We start from the raw sequence: 13788 nt of genomic DNA, 5'->3' as shown, positions 1-13788 counted from the left end.
TTGGAATACAGTACGTTTAACACCAATATAAATAAAGAATGAGTTCATTACAGTACCTTGAAGTGGTGATTTATTTTCTTATACTAACGGAGCTTACGAGTTTTCTGTTAAGTTTTGTGTTGTGAAGTTTTCAAGTTTTGGGTAAGGATTCGATGGACTATGGAATAAGGAGTGGCAAGAGCCTAAGATTGGGGATGCCCAAGGCACCCCAAGGTAATACTCAAGGATAGCCAAGAGTCTAAGCTTGGGGATGCCCCGGAAGGCATCCCCTCTTTCGTCTTCGTTCATCGGTAACTTTACTTGGAGCTATATTTTTATTTACCACATGATATGTGCTTTGCTTGGAGCGTCAATTTATTTTGTTAGTATTTTATTTCTGTCATTTAGAACAATGTTTTGAATCTTTTATTTCAATAAAAGTGGCATTGATAGCCTTTACTATGCCTATGTTACAAGTATACATGTTGCTGTTTCAAAACATAAAGTTTACCGCTGTTGCAATAATTCCCTAGAAAAGTCAGAATGTGATAAAATGTTTAAACCCTTTGCATATTAAGATCTGATAAATTTACTATAGTGGGAATTTTCTTTCATAATTTTTGGAGCTAGGGAAGTATGGATGTTGCAACATTCTTTACAGACTATCCTGTTTAGGCAGATTGCTGTTATGTTTGCATTGTTTGCATATGGTTTCTTCTTTAATGATTCTATTTGAGGATAGGACTATTAAATATGCATAGGCATTTAGTATGCAATGTTGAATAATAATTTCAGTGATTTGCTACAGTAGAGTTTAATAAGGTGTTGTCAATGGTTTATAACTTATCTCACGAGTCCTTGTTGAGTTTTGTGTGGATGAAACTTTTGAGGTTTAGGGAGACCGTGATATGAGAGCAATTAAGGAGACACAAAAGCTCAAGCTTGGGGATGCCCAAGGCACCCCAAGATAATATTTCAAGAATTCTCAAGCATCTAAGCTTGGGGATGCCCCGGTTGGTATCCCACCTTTCTTCTTCAACAACTATCGGTTAGTATCAGTTGATCCTAGGTTTTTGCTTCTTCACATGATGTTTGCTATTCTTAGAATGTCATTTTATTTTTCTTTCCTTGCTGTTTAATAAAATACCAAAGATCTGAAATTCTTAAATGTTAGAGAGTCTTCACATAGTTGCATAATTATTCAACTACTCATTGATCTTCACTTATATCTTTCGGATTTGTTTGTCATTTGCTCTAGTGCTTCACTTATATCTTTTAGAGCATGGTGGTAGTTTTATTTTGAAGAAATAGATGAACTCTCATGCTTCATTTATATTATTTTGAGAGTCTTAAATAGCATGGTAATTTGCTTAAAATCCTAATATGCTAGGTATTCAAGAATAATAAAATTCTATTATGAGAGTGTTGAATACTAAGAGAAGTTTGATACTTGATGATTGTTTTGAGATATGAGGATGGTAATATTAGAGTCATGATAGTTGAGTAGTTGTGAATTTGAGAAATACTTGTGTTGAAGTTTGTGATTCCCGTAGCATGCACGTATGGTGAACCGTTATGTAATGAAGTCTGAGCATGATTTATTTATTGATTGCCTTCCTTATGAGTGGCGGTCGGGGATGAGCGATGGTCTTTTCCTACCAATCTATCCCCCTAGGAGCATGCGCGTAGTACTTTGTTTTGATAACTAATAGATTTTTGCAATAAGTATGTGAGTTCTTTATGACTAATGTTGAGTCCATGGATTATACGCACTCTCACCCTTCCACCACTGCTAGCCTCTCTAGTACCACGCAACTTTCGCCAGTACCATAAACCCACCATACCTACCTATTATGGCATTTCCATAGCCATTCCGAGATATATTGCCATGCAACTTTCCACTGTTCCGTTTATTATGACACGCTTCATCATTGTCATATTGCTTTGCATGATCATGTAGTTGCCATCGTATTTGTGGCAAAACCACCGTCCATGATTCTTTCATACATGTCACTCATGAATCATTGCACATTCCGGTACACCGCCGGAGGCATTCATATAGAGCCATACTTTGTTCTATTATCGAGTTGTATCATTGAGTTGTAAATAAATAGAAGTGTGATGATCATCATTCAATAGAGCATTGTGCCAAAAAAAAGAAGAGAAAGGCCATAAAAAAGACAGGACAAATAAAAAAATAAAGGCCAAAAAAAATAAAGGCCCAAAAAAGGGGGGGGGGGACAATGCTACTATCCTTTTTACCACACATGTGCTTCAAAGTAGCACCATGATCTTCATGATAGAGAGTCTCGTATGTTGTCACTTTCATATACTAGTGGGAATCTTTCATTATAGAACTTGGCTTGTATATTCCAATGATGGGCTTCCTCAAAATGCCCTAGGTCTTCGTGAGCAAGCAAGTTGGATGCACACCCACTAGTTTCTTTTGTTGAGCTTTCATATACTTATAGCTCTAGTGCATCCGTTGCATGGCAATCCCTACTCACTCACATTGATATCTATTGATGGGCATCTCCATAGCCCGTTGATACGCCTAGTCGATGTGAGACTATCTTCTCCCTTTTTGTCCTCTCCACAACCACCATTCTATTCCACCTATAGTGCTATGTCCATGGCTCACGCTCATATATTGCGTGAAGATTGAAAAAGTTTGAGGACATCAAAAGTATGAAACAATTGCTTGGCTTGTCATCGGGGTTGTGCATGATTTAAATATTTTGTGTGGTGAAGATAGAGCATAGCCAGACTATATGATTTTGTAGGGATAACTTTCTTTGACCATCTTATTTTGAGAAGACATGATTGCTTTGTTAGTATGCTTGAAGTATTATTATTTCTATGTCAATATGAACTTTTGTCTTGAATCTTATGGATCTGAATATTCATACCACAATTAAGAAGAATTACATTGAAATTATGGAAACTAGCATTCCACATCAAAAATTATCTTTTTATCATTTACCTACTCGAGGACGAGCAGGAATTAAGCTTGGGGATGCTTGATACGTCTCCAACGTATCTATAATTTTTGATTGCTCCATGCTATATTATCTACTGTTTTGGGCAATATTGGGATTTATTATCCACTTTTATATTATTTTTGGGACTGACCTATTAACCGGAGGCCCAACCCAGATTTGCTATTTTATGCCTATTTCAGTGTTTCGAGGAAAAGGAATATCAAATGGAGTCAAAACGGAATGAAATCAACTGGAGAAGTTATTTTTGGAATAAAAGCCACCGGATAGACTTGGACTCCACGTCAGGAGATACGGGAGGTGCTCACGAGGGTGGGGGGCGCGCCCCCTGCCTCGTGGGGCTCCCGTAGCTCCTCCGACGTACCCCCTGCACCCATATATATTGTCGTACCCTAAAACTTCCAGAACACACAATAGATCGGGAGTTCCGCCGCCAAAAGCCTCCGTAGCCACCGAAAACCAATCTAGACCCGTTCCGGCGCCCTGCCGGAGGGGGCAATCCTCCTCTGGTGGCCATCTTCATCATCCCGGTGCTCTCCATGACGAGGAGGGAGTAGTTCTCCCTCGGGGCTGAGGGTATGTACCAGTAGCTATGTGTTTGATCTCTCTCTCTCTCTCTCGTGTTCTTGATTTGGCACGATCTTGATGTATCGCGAGCTTTGCTATTATAGTTGGATCCTATGTTTCTCCTCCCCCTCTTCTCTCTTGTAATGAATTGAGTTTCCCCTTTGAAGTAATCTTATCGGACTGAGGCTTTAAAGATTTGAGAACACTTGATGTATGTCTTGCCGTGCGTATCTGTGGTGACAATGGGATATCACGTGATTCACTTGATGTATGTTTTAGTCACCAACTTGCGGGTTCCGCCCATGAACCTATGCATAGGGGTTGGCACACGTTTTCGTCGTGATTCTCCGGTAAAACTTTGGGGCACTCTTTGAGGTCCTTTGTGTTGGTTGAATAGATGAATCTGAGATTGTGTGACGCATATCGTATAATCATACCCACAGATACTTGAGGTGACATTGGAGTATCTAGGTGACATTAGGGTTTTGGTTGATTTGTGTCTTAAGGTGTTATTCTAGTACGAACCCTAGGGCTGTTTGTGACACTTATAGGAATAGCCCAACAGTTTGATTGGAAAGAATAACTTTGAGGTGGTTTCGTCCCCTACCATAATCTCTTCGTTCGTTCTCCGCCATTAGTGACTTTGGAGTGACTCTTTGTTGCATGTTGAGGGATAGTTATGTGATCCGATTATGTTATTATTGTTGAGAGGACTTACACTAGCGAAAGTATGAACCCCAGGCCTTGTTTCCTAGCATTGCAATACCGTTTACGCTCACTTTTATCACTTTCTACCTTGCTGCTTTTATTATTTCAGATTACAAATACCTTTATCTACTATCCATATACCACTTGTTTCACCATCTCTTCGCCGAACTAGTGCACCTATGTAATTTACCATTGTATTGGGTGTGTTGGGGACACAAGAGACTCTTTGTTATTTGGTTGCAGGGTTGCTTGAGAGAGACCATCTTCATCATACGCCTCCTACGGATTGATAAACCTTAGGTCATCCACTTGAGGGAAATTTGCTACTGTCCTACAAACCTCTGCACTTGGAGGCCCAACAACGTCTACAAGAAGAAGGTTGTGTAGTAGACATCAATGTCGTAATAGTAAAAAAAATCTTATCAGGGTATCTCCATGGTAGTTACCGTAGTTGAACACATGCACTAGTGGCTTGTATTGACCATAATGTTGAGGAGTTTGATTGTAGATATTGTAATTCTCAATGTCAGTACAAAATCCGACCAGATGATTTTTCTCCTTGTAAGTTAATTCGGAGCCATCGGTGTAGTGGGTTTTGTCTACCATCTCCCGCACATTCTTTGAACAATGAAAATAAGCTGTCAATGGAAATAAGCTGTCAACTATTTTGAAATAAACAATATAAATTAGCTAATAACTATGTTTGAGAAACTCACGTAGTGGTAGAATTGGAGGCGTATCAACAAGGACCCAAATGTCCATATTGTCTTGCTCGATTTTAGGATCACTAAGATCCATGGTGACAAGCATACCCTCATCAAAACCATATATCTTGCAAAATGCTTCCCAATTTTTGCAACCAAAATGGGTTACACTCCCAGAATTATACAGATTTACTTCAAAATCCACATCGTGATGAGTCTTTAGGTGAATTTTCTTTGTTTCAGAATTTTCATGGTCTTCAAAATCCATCCTCTCCAAGACATAGCGTCTTGCATGGCATGGGATAAGCTATACTCGAATTGTAAAAGATGAAAATTACACGTTGAAATAGTTGAAGTCATGCTTAATTATGAAAATAACACTTGTCATCGTTGTGTACCGTTTCAACTCCGAAGGTCTCCTCGAGCTTAATGTTGAAGCGCAGATCATCGTCCAGGTGAGGAATGTCGCACAGACCTCGATCGTCGTGGCACCAGCCGCACTCCCCCGGGAGATTTTCGTCGTCCGATGACGACATATCCTACGTTCATAATTCAAAACTACATCATCTCTTGCGTTGGGTCCAATAAGATAATCCACAGTGTGGTGAAAACACACCCTTCGAATTGGTTTGAGCTATTGGTGAATGCAGATGGTCTAAGATTTTCAGTAGTAAAAAGTGAAGTGATAATTTTGAGAGAAAATGGTTAGGATGAGTGGTTCCTCTTTCATGTTTAGCTTTACAATAGAATATTGTTAGTCATGCACACTTGTTGTCAGGGATATACCCCGCGGTATGACCCGACCGGACTTGGCGCTTCACCGATGACCCGCCGGAGGACTGGCGACTCACGGATCTGGCAGCTCACTGGTCAGACGACTCACGGATGACCCCGACGGCGGGTCACATAGAAGACTAGGCCCAAGGCCTAGTAGGCCGGCTCATATTATGGTGGGCCGGCTTAAGACAGAAGGCATGAGGAATATTTCCTTTACGAGGAAGCAAGACCCGTACTTGTATCTGACTTGTAATAGAGAATAAGTTAGTTCTAATCCTAATAGGACTCTACATGTAAGTCTCCCCTTCAACTTATATAAGGAGGGGGCTCCCCAAAGAGGGACAAGCAACAGAAAATAATCTCTAGGGCTAGACACAAAGAGCCGGCTTACCGGCGCCTCCCTCATGATCATAATGAGACCTAGCCACAAACAGCATGTAGGGTTATTACCGGATGATGTTTCCCGGGGCCCGAAGCTGTCTAAACCCTTGTCTTGTGTTGCGTCTCTCGATTCCTCTCAACCCCTCTCAAGCTACCACAAAGATGCGTTGGCCTCGCGACGAAGTCCTCACACTAAGGACATCTGCCGTGACAATTCCACGACAGTTGGCGCCCACCGTGGGGCCTGCGCACGGTGGTGTTGAGTTCTTGGAGGGATCTCTTCTAGGGATAGAGAAGCTCACGATTATCAGATGAAAAAGCGCCGGCACGGAAAGCCCGCAGGTTAACCCGGCAGTAGACAGCCTTAGATAGAGCTGATAAGAGAACTTAGGGTTGCGTGCGTGGCCGCACGTGATGATGGGATCCCTTTGGATCGATTTCCTCCGCGGTGTTCTACAAAAGTCGTCGAGTCCAATAGGAAGATTCCCTTGACACCGTTGCAGAAATCTACCAAAGAAGACTTGTTTTTGGGGTCGGAGGCAGAGTTCGCTGTAGCCGTGCGTGGACAGTCAAGAAAATACAGCCACATCTTACCATCTACGGATAAGTACGCAAGACCTGAATTGTTGCTAGTACTGGTACATGTCAGATCAAGAAGGCTCTCCCAAAAGGAGTCATCCATAGTTTGCTACGTGCAGACGGGGTCAAATCAAAGGAAATAAAAAAGAGGGACACAGATCAACTTCCACCACTGCTACAGCGCATTGCCGAGATGGACAGGAGTTCAGAGGATTTTTTTCTTTGGTTAAGTGGTATGCCGTACGCCGTGAAATCAGTCCAATGGAAAGTCTCTGGCGAGAAAACAGATCTCTGCTAACCGTTCCAAAGTACTACTAGTATCATGGGCATGGAAATCAAAAAGGATAAAAAAATCAGAAGGAAAGATGCGGTCTCCCAGGTTGGAGTGCTACTAGTATACGTGATTTTGGAAAGCACTACTTGAGTACATCACGTGAAAAGAAAAAGCCCATGGGGGCACTAGTAGGACAATACTACTACTAGTAGAACGCCCGTGTGTTGCTACGGGCTACAATGCATATAAATAAATCAGAAAATTATTAAGATCGTCTTTAAGGTCAAAACTCATCTCTTCATCATACGTCCGGGCGTGTTCGGATATCAAAAGGGCGCGCAACGGGCTCCCAAAATTGAACCGTCTAAATAGTCCATGCTCCCCTAAATCTAGACCATATGCAGAGAACAAATATAGTTGTCCAGAGACTATCTACATTGTCATCTCCAACATGTGGGCCGAACATAAAATCCCCCCTCCCCCGACGTAACCTTCCTTTTTCCTCTCGGACCCTCCCCTTCCTGCTCGATTTCCCGTCGTAGCGGAACATTGCTCGCTAGAATCTCCTTTAGAACTGGATAATGTCCACCTCACATTCACCCTGCCTCCCTCTTTCCTTCACACCGTACTTTCCCACAAACATTGGAGGAGTCCTCACCAATCGCCCGCCTCGATCCCCTCCACATGTGTTCATGTCGATACGCCACCGCAATCAGAGGGGACAATGATGTCCCCTGAGCCATTGCCATGTTGTAAAATACAGTTGAATGTTGTGCATTACCAACAATCGTAGCAAGCACCACTAATGTTGTAGCGGCCCACTTCTAATGTCGTTGTCTATATATGAATTTATCGTAAGCAAAAAAAGGTTGCATACCATTAAAAACATAAATGAGGTAACCATAATGTTCTAGCTGAGGGTTGTATAAGAGATCCTGGAGCAGCCCTAGTGCATGTTCCATTTGAAAAAAAAGTTAACTATCTGATCAGACTACTTGCCGGGAAATTAATCATTTGGAAGATGAGAATTAGCGCAGAGAGTAACAGATGTATGGTTGCTTTTGTCGAGATTCAGCTTAAAAATTGAGAAGAAATATCATCAAAACACATACTGATCTTCATTGTAATTTCACATGTTATTCCATGGAGCCTATAAACAAAAGAAGAGGTCTGCAAAATAGCAAGAACCACAAAATGCACAACTATATCCATCTCACAGGCGAGCATGTGAAAATCCAATGGGCTGGAACTATCAAGCAACATAGCAGAAAAAACTTTGACTATCCATTTGCTAAACTAATCAGAAGACATGCTAGCATATTATCTGCAGAAGTGGCTGTGGCACGTTGTATTTACAATATGACAGCAGATCACCTGTAGTGCAATTAATGAAAATTTATAGTTATTCCATTGCTTGATTGGCTCACCAGCGAAAGCAACAATCTGCTCCCAGATCGTACCAGCAAGTTATTTAATATATCATGATAAAAGATGTAATAAAGTTGTGAAATCCTCAACAATCAAGGCTCCTTTCATATGCTACAACAGGACTCACATATATTCAATACCCACATTAGACAAAGAACTCGAGCTCCTATTGGTCAAGAAGGAAGAATGCTACATTTATATTAATTCAACAAATCCAAAAGTTGAATTTCACATGTTATTCTGCTAAAGATCAACTTGCTCCATATAACTTATGAAGTGTAGACAAAGCTTGCAGTAGTGATTAATTCCATACCCGAGACATGCGAAAAGCATATGTTTGGGTTCTATGCATTGGAAATAGGAAGTGTGGGATCTAGAACAATTTGTATGTTGCATATTACAGAAGAGCCTCATGCTAATGCAACTGTAGTTAGAGAACAAAGTCTTGGAGGGATGACGCAATAAAACTTAAAGCATAGAAACAAATTACAACACGGTAAAGAAACCAAGAGATTTTCCATGATTTGAAAAAAGTGTTGAGGGGCGACTGATGGCGTCGACTTCGGCAGCCAGCAATCCCAAGGTGTAGCATGGTGGGGTAGGCGATGATGTGCAGCCTCGGCCAGCGTAGGGCAGCGGCCGATCATCGTAGCAGCAGGCGGAGCTCTTGCCTTACCCGTAAAAGAAATCGGCATCATATTGAGATCTAAACTGCACAACACTAATATATGTGAGCCTGTGGAAAATAAGTGCAAGCAAAAGTATCAAGAACTTTGAAGTTTGCTGCAAAAAAATTGATAACATTAAATGGAAGTTCCGCTAGAAGGCTAGAAACGTGTTAAGTTTTGGATTGTTAATATCGAATGTAAAAGGTCCAAGAATATACACAACTGGGCACTGGCACACCAAGAAACATTGTCATTAGCTAAAAGACCGAAAAGATAAACATCGTAGGGAAAAGGTGATTTTTAATATCCTAATATTAGAAATATGAGGAACATTGATGCGATCCTCCAAAAACTGATTGACACCAAATTTTAAATGGATGCATACTTGACACATTCGTTCCATTATGTTGGAAAAAACGGCATAGTGGGAAAAATTGATCAGGCTAAGGCAGAAGGATGCAGAGGCTGCTAAGGGAATCAGAAAAAAATTATCCTCACTAAGGATCTTGCATAATTTTGCATACATAACTGGATTATCTCTATATACTATTAAAGGCGATAAAAAATTTGTTTCTATGACAACAAATTCAAATCTAGCTTGAAAGGATAGCGCACAAACCAGTGAAAACCAAAATTAAGAACACAAATACTCAAAGAAAATGAACTAAAGCATGAGTAGGAAGTTCATGCCCTGCTCGGCTTGGTCTATCTATTGACGCAAGAAACTATGAACATAGAAAAATTAAATTAGACCCACAAAGTGAATTTGTTTTACTAAGCTTTCGGAAAAAATGTTATACTTCCCTAGATCTTAAGCACCCAGTTTTACGACGACCATCTCCTGTAAAATTCTGTGCTCCAAGTTCACAATGACATGGTCCAATTAACGGTCCTTCTTGTCCTTATTCTGTTTCTTATCTGACAAACCACCTCATCTCCCAACTGACTAATATCTGCAAACAATAGGAAGAACAAATTATTACCGCATGACATAGGCAGAAGAAAACACATAACTTAGTCCTAGTTGATGAAGATGCTAGATATTTGCACAAGTGCCCATGTACCTTGGTGTAGAGTGGACATTGTCATACTTGAAGTGTTGCGCTGGATGGCATGCTTACAGCGGCCCATGCAGCTCTGGCCACTGCTTGCGCCACTCTCGCCGACGCTGCTCTGCCACTACCGCAAGCACCGGCCACATGCTCCGCCGCGAGCAGCCAACCAAGATTCTGAATTTTGAAATTATCTTGCCCCCTCACACTCACGGCTGGGGAAAAATACAGTACCCATGCAAAATTTTAGTTCAAACTCATGATAGCAAAGAAACACCATGAAAGAGAAAAGACGGCCCGGACGTATTATTTACCAGTTCAGCGCACAGCCATCTGTCTGTGAACAAAAACAAATTTGGCTTCAGGCCATTGTCGACCAAGATCATGTGGATGCTCTACATCCCTTACATCACCAAAACGGAGATATTAACACCATTCTTGGTGTGTCAATGACTCCGAAACTGTCAAAAATAGGAAGACATTCAAACAAATGTCTTTTGTCCCCCCTCCCTTTTGTTCTGCTTTCCCTTCGATCTATACAGCTTCTTCCTCCCAACCTAAACCCCCCTTTCCATCTACTAAGCAGGAAGCCATTTGAAGTGCGAGGAGAGAGAGAGAGAGGGAGAGAGTGGGAGAGGGAGGGAGAGGGAGGGAGAGGGAGGGATCTAGGATCATACCGAATTGCACTTCCTACCCGAGTCACACATATTCCAGGATACGCACTGGGCCTCAATGGAGATCGTGGGACCAACAATCGTCGTCCGTGATGTGTGCTTCTGGGCAGGCCTAGACCAAGGGACAACGGTCATCTCTCTTCCTCCGCGGCGAGCTCGGCCGCTCCCTAACTCTATCTGTCTCTCGTCTGGCACAATGGATCAAAACCTCGGCGACAAGGCGGCGCCGAGCCTGGCGGCCGCGGCACGCTTACTGCGCGTCGGAGTGGATAGGTCGCGGGCGATGGGGCAGGTGCTGGTGCAAGGAGATCCAGGAGGCGCTGCCGGCGGTGGACGCCGCCGCCACATGGAAGCCCCATCAGGCAATGAGAGGTGAGGAGGCTAGGGATTGTGTGACGAGGGATGGGGCGTGCGTTGGGTCGTCTTTATTTTTCTGAGGCAGCGTTGGGTGGTTTTCTTCTCTGGTTTTTTCTCGTATGCATGGGCCATCGGCTTTTGGAAAAATCGGTAGGAGGGGAAGGCTATCGAGGGGGGCTGGTGGAGTACGAACGAACGAACGACGTACGAACTGCTCCATTAGGAGTAGAGATTACAAAGCTGGAGTAAACACCTGTCACATCTTTCCAAGGCTGCTAAACAAAAAGGTGCCAGGTACCAGACAAAATTATCGGGGCCTGTGTTTGACGAAAGGTAAATTATTCATTACAAAAGTGTGGATATACCGCAGATATGGAGCATGCGCCAGTATCATTTTTATTGGCGTTCGTCTGTGTCGGAGTAATGGGCCATGGGTAGACTAACCCGAGTCCCAGAACCTTTCAAGACGTCGGGGCAGGCTGCGCCCCTCAAGACACTAGGACAAAGAGCCGCCTTCTGAGGAGTCGGCGGCAAGGCCACCGACTAGCCACTCACGTACGAGTCTCAGGGACGACTTCAGGACAAACCGACTCCTGATTGACGACTTCCCAAGAAGCCGGCCTTGGGGAGTCGGCCCGCGACTCCAGCGAAACCCCATGTCCTCATCAAGAGGGACAGGACAGGGGAGTGGCTACAGTGAAGACTGCTCCCACCCCTTTCCAAAGGCAAGCATGGTCACCGTACGCCGTACCCGCGAAGATCTCCGTGCGGCGTGGCACTGTTGCCATGCTGGCCCTGACATCAGCACCAGTGGACCGAATCTTGCGCCCACGACGGCTTGTCTGTATGACCTTTGGGCGGCGGGTCCCACCAGCCAGCGGGATCCCAGAAGACGGCAAGTGCGCCGCAAGTCGGACCCGTCGGGAGTCGGCCCCCGAGAGTCGGCCGGCTCCTCCCCCGGGGCCCACGCGCCATTTACCAGATGTGACGGAGAGTGGCAATAGTGATCGCTCGCCAGGCGGCGGGGCTGTTGCCATGACTCCATGACCAAGCCCGCGTCATCAGTAGCACGGCTACAGTAATCAGCAGCCGGCAAGACCCGCCCGCGGTGGACGCGGCCTGTCGGCTCCGTACCTAGCCAGTCGGCAGGGCCCACCAGTCGGTGGGCCCCAGCAGTCGGCGGAGAAGACGGAGGCCGGAGGCACTGACGGCTGGGCCCGCGTCCAGCCGGATTACCATTGTACCACTGGGGGGTAGGCCTATATAAACCCCCCAGGGCACCCATGCAAAGGGTTGGAATCCATTAGCTCTAGACCAGATCATATAGGAGGGAGAGAGCTAGCCTTGCCCTCTCCGACCTCTAGAAAATAGCTCAAGGAGCAATCGTGTAAACATTTTGCCATAGTGATCATGCGGAGACCCCGTAGAGCAGCAATAGGGGTATTATCTCCCCGGAGAGCCCTGAAGCTGGGTAAGATTCGCCGGCGTGCATGGCTACACCTCATCCCGTTTCCAGGCACCGGCGACGTTCTACTCGCCCCCACCATGATAAGTCATCCTTTGGCATATGTCGCACCCAACCCCCGACATTTGGCGCCCACCATGGGGCCTAGTGCACCGCCGTCCGGAGACCTGCTCTGGACGGGAACCCTTTTCCTCCCTGGCGAGCGCAGCCAGCCAGGCACACCAGATGGAGTCAGCGCTGACGCGCTGCGCAGCGTTGAGATCGCCTGCGCAGCCAGCTGCCTGGCCGAACTTGTCGGCGAGGTTCGCCTCTCCGACGAACCTGCATCCAACGCAGGCACGGGCGGCTCCGAGAGCCTTCTCGCGGGCCTCCTCGATCAACTCCACATCGCCGGCAAGCCTGCCGTGGACTTGGAGTCCGTAGGTTCCACCGACCCGATGCTGGTCGACCCCGACACCGCGTCGCTCGACGCGTTCCCCACTAATGTGGTGGTCTACGACGAGCCTCTCCCTCGTGCGGAGAGCGGCGAAAGCACCGTCACCGAGGTGCTCGTCATCAGTCATGACGAGCTCCCCGGTGGAGGAGCGCATGACCCACTTGGTGCGGCGCTACAAGACCTGACTGCGCCCATTCCAGAAGACGCTGATGCGGAGACGTTGGAGGCGCGCCGCCTTCAGCTCGTCGAAGGCGTGAAGAAGCTGGCTAGCATGAGACGCTTGTCAGAAGCCTACCAGCGGGAGATGGATCGCGCTGTTGGCGGCTCGCCGGCCCCAGCTGGGCCCAGCCGCCTTGGCGCGGTCCAGCAGCGCGGCGTAGCCATCGCCAACCTATTCGGGGCAAGTCGCCCTGTGTACGCTACACCTGTGGAGAACATTCGAGCCGCCCAGGCGGCGGCGGATGAGCTGGACAATTTCAAGGGCGAAGAGCGCCGCCTGATGACGGAGCGAGTCCAGCGGCTCCTCAACACGGCTGCCGCCCAGAACGAGGCCGGCTGCCACACAGAGGCGCCGCAGCGGCAGAACGACGACCTTCTCCGAGACCAAGGCACGACGTCTCGGACACCGACTGACGGCGCCCGAGGAAGAAGAGACAAGGATCCGGCTGTCAGCCACAGTCGGACTCACATTACCATAGAGCGCGACCGAGACGGCCGCCCGAGAGCAGTGGAAAGGCGGG

At 45.7% G+C, this 13788-nt stretch overlaps 1 long non-coding RNA gene across 2 annotated transcripts; it reads right to left on the bottom strand.

Annotated features, from left to right (window-relative positions):
- Positions 1 to 8552: 8552 nt before the first annotated feature.
- Positions 8553 to 11192, bottom strand: LOC125505998. Of its 2 annotated transcripts, XR_007282566.1 has the most exons (4): positions 10794 to 11192; positions 10431 to 10577; positions 10129 to 10331; positions 8553 to 10017 (listed from the first exon to the last, which is right to left on the bottom strand). It is a non-coding gene; the product is annotated as an uncharacterized LOC125505998 (long non-coding RNA). The 2 variants fall into 2 exon arrangements; XR_007282565.1 differs by having other exon boundaries at positions 10431 to 11188.
- Positions 11193 to 13788: the final 2596 nt, after the last annotated feature.

Source organism: Triticum urartu, chromosome 5 (genome assembly GCF_003073215.2).
Source record: "Triticum urartu cultivar G1812 chromosome 5, Tu2.1, whole genome shotgun sequence".
Classification (NCBI taxonomy): Eukaryota; Viridiplantae; Streptophyta; class Magnoliopsida; order Poales; family Poaceae; genus Triticum; species Triticum urartu.
The sequence above is the reverse complement of the archived record's forward strand: the minus strand, read 5'-3'. Positions and strand labels throughout refer to the sequence as shown.